Consider the following 9,597-nt stretch of genomic DNA (forward strand, 5'->3'; position numbering starts at 1 on the left):
TGAGAGAACATGGAGTCACACGACCAGGAGATGGTATCACTGGAGATCCAAAGTTAGGAAAACAGTATAAGAAGCCCCCTCTTTCTGTACGTATCGTAGTCTTCCTGTAACCTTACTGAGGAGGCTACCGTGCCATTCAGGGGGAATGACACAAAGATTAATAAAATCTTTCCTGATTTCATAACATGTATTGTTCCTTATTTAAGATGAGCATCTTTCTCACTGTTTGGGGCTTGTTAGATGGGCTCACTTCTAACAGTATGTATGTATGTATGTATTGTAAACATCTAGAAGGAAATGGTTTGTGTGTGTGTGTGTGTGTGTGTGTGCGCGCGCGTGCGCGCGTGTGTGTGTGTATATTGGAGCATCCAGAAAGACAAAGTTCAAGGTTAAGTATCATGGAACTATAATCAATATCACCTAAAACCTGGTAACTATATGATATAAATGAGATGAGACTTTGTGATACAATATTCCAAAGGGCAAAAGATGTAGACTTACAAACAAAAATAACTTACCTTGCAAAACTGAGAATTATCCTACAAGGGAAAAACATATATTTTAATGGAATAGAACATTCATGATGAAAAGATCAGAGCTAAGCAGGAACTTTGAAGTGCAAACACAAGAGTCCAGAGAAACGAGAAAGTCAAATTTAACTGAGCAATTGGAAGAGGCTGTGTTATGATGCAGTGCTAACATTCTACTAGGGAAGAAGAAACAAGTGTCCCTTCAGAAGTTCCATGTTTGCAGAAGGTATCAAGAGAGTCAAAAATAAAAAATGGAGAACCTGGGAGTAGATTGATTATATCCTGAGGATTTAAAGAAGAAAAAGAAAAAAGGAAGTAAAAGTGATATATATGGTAGTATAGAAATGAAGAAGAAGGGATGGAACTTGCTATTTCTCATAACTGAGGTGTGTGAAAAGAATAATATACAAATATGGGGAAAGTAGGGAAGGAGTAGCAGGAGCAAACATTCAATGAGCCTGACTCTTATCTGAAGCAGATTGAACAGAGAAAGACACAGGCAGACAGACTGATTGACTGACTGACTCACAGACAGACAGACAGAGACAGATGCAAAAAATACATAAAACTCAACAAGGAAATCAGGAGAATGGGAGAGGGGCACATCCTAAGAAGGAAAATAACACCTGGAAGGGATTAAATTAAAGCAAAACAAACTCCCATCCCCTAACCCTAGCCCCTCCCCAACCAGGAGGAATTGAAAGGGAAAAAAAGAAAAGCAAAGAACTCCAATTTAAGGTGGTGGAAGTGGGTTGTGGGGAGGAGGTGGTATCCATCGTTTGGTAAATGGAGGAAGAAATTGTGCTATATGAATGTAATCATTATATTATCATGCCCTAAGAAATGCAAAAGATTAGATTTCAAAAAGTGACACTAAATGAAGCCACCATGACCAAGAGAACAATTTGTACATATTTAAAGAAACATAACTCTGAACAACCTGAGAATATTGATCAATGTAATGACCAAACCATGTCTCCAGAGGACATATGAGAAAGCATGAAATGATGTCCTCAAGATGCAGAGCAGAACATACATTTTTAGCGATGGCAAAAAGTGAGATTTGCTTTGCTTGGTTACACTTACTTTTTCAATTGGGTGGGTGTTGGGGGCATGGGAGGAATGTTTAGCAGTATTGATAGAAAAAGGAAAGCCATTCAAACTGTGAAAAATAATTGTTTTTACTAATCATTATCTTGGAAACTCAGAGCTTTCCTCCCCCTCCCCCTTAGCTTCCTTCTTTCAAAGTCCTGACTTTAAGTTCAGTTTTTCTTCAGAAGGGCGTTTCTGATAATAACATTACATTGACTCTCTTTATCCTGGTCAGACCCCAATCCAAGACTGAAATGATTTAATCAAAGGTATAGAAGCTCCATTGTGTTCTGCTCTGGCTTGGGTGGAGACAGGTTCTTCTGTCTAGATAGCCCAAGGCTGGGAGTGGTCTGGTCTGGTTGAGGGAGAGGTCTGATAGAAGAGGTATTTCCCATCAACCTCTTTTGAAAAGGTATATAAATTGGACACCTCAGTCCCCCAATTGAGCCCAATTACAGAGTGGCTCCCTTAGGGCTCAGTCTTTGACTATATGAGGCCCAATTGAGAGAAATATGACATAGATTTGGACAAGTCTTTCTGTCTTTTTTCATTTATCTTTCTTAGATCAAACTCTGCCAGGTTGATAGAACATTTTAAAAATGCACAGGAGAGACAAGTGCAAGCATTTTGAAAATGTTAGAATTATATACTTTTTAAAAAGTAAGTAAAATGAATTGGAAATTCATAATTTCATATATAGTCTCTTTTCAAATTTTGAATGTATATGCAAATTTTCTTTTTTGGTGTTTAAATTCAGAATAAAAAACGATTTAAGGGAAACAAATTTGGAGTTGCTTTTTAAAAAAAAATACCTCCTTGACTTTCTGGTGAATTCCAATTACATGCCTGTATTAACAGGTCAATCAATCAATCAAAAAAGCATTTTTTAAGCACCTACCTTGTGGCCAGCACTTATGCTGAACAAATGCAAAAAAAAGTCATTCCGTGCCCTCAGGTAGTTTACAATCTAATGGAAAAAAACAACCCATCAAAGGGAGATGAAAAAGGAGACTGGGAAGTATCTGGCATAGGAGCATGGTGACAAAGTCAGAGAAGATCCAACGTACTAATAATATCAAAAAGACTTGTACCCTTCTTAGAAAGAAAAATTCACTTGAGATTGTTGGAGAGGCCCTTCCTATGGAACTTCATTATCTGAATAACACAATAACAGCAGAGAAAAAAGTATAATTTCTGCTTCCTCCATGATAGAGTTGAGCTTCTTGCTGCTGTGCTGGCCAACTCTTCTCTCCAATAGGCCTGTACTGTTCTGGAGTTCATCTCTTGAGAAGTTTGGGTTGCAGTAGGTTCTTAATAAACGTATATTGTCTTGACTGTTTATTGACTACTGTCTCTGCAGATCTCTATTACATACAGCTTCCTTTTCTTTTTAAGCATATTAAAAGCTTAACATGTAATTTTTGAAGCTTTTCTGCTTCTCTGTGATTCCTTCTAGGTTTCCTTCTTTACTGTGCATCTCAAAAATATTTTAATTACTTTCTTTCCTTTTTTTTGGTAGGAGGGCAACCCTATCCCTAATTTCTTTCTCCCACCTCACTAACACCCACCCAAATTAAAAAGAAAAACAAGAACATAATCATTATAAATATGTAATAAATTTTATTAAATATACTTTTTTGAGAACAACAAATTCCCACATTGGTTATGTCCAAAAATGTTTGCCTCATTCTCCAACTTCTCTTCCAGGAGATAAGTAGCATTCTTCATGATTCTTCTTGATCAAAGTTCTTAAGTCTTTTATAGGTATTTGCCTTTATAGTGTTCTTATTATTACGTAAACTGTTCTTCTGGTTCTACTTACCAAAAGAAGTAACAAAAAAGGATGGTCTCAGAGAAAACAAGGAAGACTTATATGAACTTGTAAGGGAATTGCCAACCCTCAGCTCTCTTGGACGGTGTACACCAATCACGGCTCAGGTAATCTGAGGGGAGATTGGTAAGGCATGAACAAGATGGCGCTGGGAGGAAGGGTTCCGCCCCCGTTCACCACCAGATGCTTCCTGAAACATGGCTGGAAAGCAGTAGCAAAACTTGCTTAAACTAGTTTAATCTTGCTTGTGCTGCTTACGGAACTAAGGCGTACATGATACTATATAAGTGCCTGAGCTAGTTTGAATAAACGGAGTTGCCTTACATCTTTGCCTCCCGCCTCATCCGTTACTCACAGTGAGCTCCTTCAGGATCGACAGGCCCTGCTGGTCAGGTAAACCTGTTGGCTCGGGGTAAATGGCCCCGATAAATCCCGTTCATGAACTGATACTGAATGAAGTGAATAGGCTTTACTCTGGAACTCTTCCAGCATGGAAAAACTATTTGGTTGGCATAGTCTTTGAACCTGGGGTTACCTCCATTTTGCAATGAAGCATTGGAGTTGGATTTTCATAGAGTACTATAAAACTGGCCACATTTTCGAAGAAATTCATTTTGATAAATATATTATAAGTTGATTTTTTTAAAATAGCTTGAAAAACTGAAAGAACACACGAATAGTTACAGTCTCTTGAAATGTTCAAAATGTAATTTAAATTAATGGTCCTTAAGTTTATGTTCCCTAATTATTTAAAGTAAATGTAGGGCCTGGAATTCCCCTGGCTGGGGAACCTTGTACCTCTCCCATAACAGTGGAGTGAGGTTAATGCCAAAGGAAGAGGTCAAAAAGCTCCAGATTGATTATAGGAATTTAATCAATCATTGTAATTACTTACAAACAAAGGCAATCTTAGGCAGCCACCAGATGGTTCAGTGGATCCCCACAAAGACCCCCCCCCAAAAAATCTCTGTGGTAATTATAGAAATCAGACAGAGGGAGGAGGAGCCATAGGGTGCTTCACTGAGAATTGGAAGATATTTTGTTTTTTTCTGCTTAGTTAATATTTTAGATAATATTTTAGTTTATACTTAGTATTGAACCTGGTTTCCAGACATCCAGGCATTTACCCAGCACTGTTGGGACTCAGTGTTTGAATTATGATTTTTTTAACAGGTCACCGTGTCTGTACTTCAGTCTTTCATAGAGTTTAAGTTTATGGCTTTCACTTCTTACTATGTAGCATGGCTTTCACTAATTGGGACCCCCCAGTAAGATAATATTCTCTTTTGATAAATATATGAGATTTGAAGAAAAATCTCTTGGAGTAGTTAAAATTAGTGAAGGCAAGGTCCACAAAAACAATTTAAAAAATTGAATACAGAAACACAGAAATAAAAAGTAAAATAAAAGGCTCAATTCCAGAATGTATAATTCATTATATTTATCATTGAGATACACAAATATACTATTATTGATGTGGAGGGAAAATGACTGCATTTACTTTATACAAATATTTTAATTGCAGATCACATGAAACCTAATAAATTAAAATTCTTAGAGATTCATATGCAGAATATGTTGGAAAGATAAAATAATTTTTCCAGAGAAAAGTAGATGTTTATTATGACGAAAAACAAACCTTTTCAAAAACCATGTTTACAACATTAAAAGGATGACTTGCATTGTATAAGAATTTCTAAATGTAAAGATTTTCATCTGAGAGAAGAATTACTGATGCGACCTGCAGCTATGTTGAAAGACTTGATTGTACCTTACAAATATTATGCAAAGAAGTGTTGAATGGTTGTCCTTATAGATAACATAGTTGGAAGGGGAATCAGTAATACATCTAGAGATCTTTGTGCTCAATTAATTGGGAAACATTTTTTTTTTCATTTCACATTTCAAATAGACCGAGGGCATATATAGTTAAAAGATGGTCACTTAATTTTAAATGTACAATAAGTTGCTGGAATTTATATAGGAAGAAATTTTATATTTCACAAACTTATTAATGACTACCACATCAAGAGAAAAAATTAATACAACTGATAGATTTTTTCATGAAAATTATGTAGCATTATACAGTATTGAACTTTACACTGACAATTTCACTAATGCCAGAAAGAAACACTGTGCAAATACTTGCTTAAAAAGTGGTGTCTATAACAATTTGAACATATTGCATGTTTCACATAGAATCATTTGCTTTGATAAATATAAGTATGGAAGTCATTTTTCATGTTGTTCCAAAGATAATCAACTTTATAAAAACAGTCCATTAAAAGGAAAAGTTTTTAGAAAAAGTATTATGATATAAGGGCAAAAGAAATAGCATTTGTATATTGCTGAGAATGTGCTGCATTTCTTGTCACAAAGTACATTCAAGGACATTTGAGCTAAAAGAAAAAGATTGTTCTTTTGCTTTGTAATAGTAATAAAGATGAAGCAAATGCATCTTATCACAAAAAAATTACCTCCTGAAATGTGTGTATTTGGTGAATATTTTAAAATCTGTGTGTCTTTACAAAATCAATGACAAAAGAATTCTTTTGCATAAAGACTTTCTTTCTGTACAAGAATCTTAAATAAGAGCAGAAATATGTCAGATGTATCTTATTAAAATTATACTTAAATTCTATTTTTTTTAAAAGGCAATGCTATTTGATAAAAAGAGAATATCATCTCTGAACTTTGCTTGGATATTATAAAGTGTGGCTGTCTTTTGATGTGTCTCTAAAACTGCATCCATCTGAAATTCACATAAATCCCCTGAATTCTTATGTGCTTCATTATGTGCTCTGGACAAAGGCTCAGAATTCAGGATTAATCCCCTCAGAAGCAGATACAGATGAGAGGGTCTGATGGTCCTATCTCCTCCTACTGTCCTCCTATTTTCCTTTCTTCCCTTTTTCTTCTCCTCTTTGACTATACATAAATAGTTTAACTCTTTGTTTTTAATGTTCCTAACTTGTTTTTTTATCCTATTCTTGAATTTTAAAAAATACCAGAATTAATTATAAAAAAATTCTAAAAGAATAAATAATCCCTAAGCCACATAATCTAATTTCAAAAATAGGGAAAGATGGTACCTAAAAAACCACCCTCTTCTGTGAAACAAATATGGTCCTGATACCCAAACCAAGAAAGAAAAAAATTAGAGGAGAAATGAAGAAATATAATTACTGAATGTAGATACAAAATTATTTAATAAAATAATATCAAAGAAGGTATAGCAGTGGTAAATATCAAAAGATTCATTTTGACTGGTGTGATTGTATCAAAAAATTCAAACACTTTTCAATGTTGGGAAAATATTAGAATAACTAATTAAATTGATAACAAAAGCATAAAAATATTACACATACCAAAAAAAGACCAAAAATGTATTTAACAAAAAAAAATTCATTCTAGCATGTTAAGAAAAGGATTTTTCCCTAACAAGTTCCAAAGTATTTATCTAGCATTATTTATAATGTAGGAACACTAGAATCTTTCTCAGTAAGTTTGTGGGTAAAGTAGGGATGCCCACTGTTCATTATTTGATACTTACTTGGAAGGAAGTAGTTTAGTAACCTTCAGAAGAAATAGTGACTTTCAGTATCTTTAAAAACAAACAGAAAACAGTTCTGTAAGTTGTATAAGTTTGTAATTTTTTCCTTCTGTGTGAAACAGATCAAACAGAACTATTTGTTTCTTACACTGGAAAACCTTTTTGTACATTGCTAGCTTATGGTCAGTGTAAAGAACATATAGCAATACAATAAATGGGAGAAGAGGTAGTCTTCAAGTGAAGATTCTATTTTGGCTACAGAGAGAAGCCCAGGAAAATTTCCCTATCTAAAATGCAGATATTCTAAAGTATCACTTGAAAAAGCTATGAGTCAATAGCATTATTGAGTACCATAATATTAATCAAGAAAATTTAAAAGATTAGGATCTATGGGGACTACTACATTCTGAATAAGACAACTAAAGTGAATCAATACACCATATTACAAGTTCAGGATGGAGTGAAGTTTCTGCTAGGAAGTCTGACTATAACAAAAGACATGACATGGAAAGAAAAGGAAAAGAAGACTTATTTATTTGGTAGTATTCTACCAGTTTGAGGGCTTGCTCCCAGGGAATTTCATCCCCACTTTACAGCAGAACATAGAGAAATCAGTGGGTATTGGAAGTTAGTTCCTCCACTAAAGTCTTTTTCTGATGCCTCTTCAAGGCATTGAGACTTTGATTCTTGAAGACTTGGCTAGCATAGTTTAAGGGGGCCATTTCCAATCATCCTAATCCATATCTTGCCATTAGACCCAGATGGCTCTGGAGGAAGAAGTGAGGTTGGTGACCTTGTACAGCCCTGCAAGTCATGGCATCGCCTTCCTGATGTCATGGTCCTTTTCAAGAATGAAGGATAAATAACAGCATAGTTCAAGCTCTTGGCAAGTCCTACATAGTTTGAAAGGCTTTAAGTACAAGCCCAGTGGTAGACTGTATGTTATCCAAGGACTAACCTAGTCAGATTTGTAAAAAAAAAACAAAAAACAAAAAACCTCATCACTATATTGAATGTAGGGTGATGAACTTTCCAAACCATTACAGCATATAAAGACCATCTATTAAAAACTAGAGGGGCTGCGAAGCTACACTGATAGAATGAGAACTAAGATCAACAAAATTCCAGGTCCATCAAAAATATATCATATATATGCATATATACACATATGTGCATATATGTATACATATATGTGTAGGTGTGTATATGTCCATATATACACATATATATTCATACAGATAGACAGACAGACAGACAGACAGACAGACAGACAGACAGACAGACAGATAGATAGATAGATAGATAGATAGATAGATAGATAGATAGATAGATAGGTAGGTAGACAGTCCCTTCAAGACAGTGGTTTATCTGGATGATCTCACTGTAAGTTGGAAAAACATACTAAGTAACTCTTAAGGGAATTAGCTCAGTTAGCAACTTATTGATCTAAAACTTTCAATGCACGGGTGTTAAATCTACAAAGTACTTGGATAATACATGAGTCATATGGTATCTCAGCAGAATAAGTATTGAACACTATACCTGAGAAGACAGAGGTACTCGTAGGTTAACCAAATCCAAATAATTCTCATGAACTAAAAATGTTTCTAGAATTTGGTCGTTATTAGGAAAGATCTGTGGAAAATGATAACATCATTGAACAGTCGCTTAATAATTTCACACCTAGATTAATTGTTGGGAGAAATCATAAGTAGACAAGCACAAACGTTGTCCAGAAACAGTATCCCATTCAAAAGGAATGCCCTGCCCTTATTAATCTTTAGAAACTTCTTGGATAGAAAGTGTTATCAAGCCTTCAAGGACCTAATTAACCTGTAAGACATTTTTTTCCCCTATCATTTCAGCTTTGGCTATGTTGGAATTATAAAATAAAGTGAGATAATCAAAGGTTATGGAACTACTAAAAAATCTTAGCAGAAAAAAGAGTTTGAAGATTAATCATTTTTAGATTGAAGAGGAGAACTCCTGGGACCTTGGGGCAATTCCAAGAACTCACTCCCTTCAGAAATATCTTAGTAAGCTTTGGAGTACCACTATTTAGAATTTGTTTTAAGGAAAATTAAGAATTAAATTCTAAAAGTTTTAAAAGTAAATGGAAAGATTAATACCTTCATTGTTCTAGGACAATAAAGGAAGGTAGTTAGTTTGGAAGTAATCCTAGCGTGAAGAAAGAAAGAAAAGATAAATAAACAGTTTGCACTTTATAGCAACCTCGTGTTAACCCTTCCTTGAATGACTGTTTAAACCAGAGATCCACGAGACTCCACAAGTTCAGGGACCTTCTTACTGTTAATCCCTCTTATCCCAGATAAGATTCCCAAATACAGGTGTTAAAAAAATGCTGGAAAAATGTAGGGAAACAAATTACATTTCAGCTGCACAAATTTATCAGCTATATAACCTTAAACAAGTTATCTTATCTCTTTTTGCCCCAGTTTCCTGCGTTATAAAGAGAAAAAATAATACATGATACTCACCTCCCAGGGTTGTGGTGAAGATCAAAACAATGTATGATTGTAAAGTGCTTAACACAATAACTGGCATATGTTAAACACTACATCATTATTATT

Source organism: Notamacropus eugenii, chromosome 6 (assembly GCF_028372415.1).
Source record: "Notamacropus eugenii isolate mMacEug1 chromosome 6, mMacEug1.pri_v2, whole genome shotgun sequence".
Taxonomy (NCBI): domain Eukaryota; kingdom Metazoa; phylum Chordata; class Mammalia; order Diprotodontia; family Macropodidae; genus Notamacropus; species Notamacropus eugenii.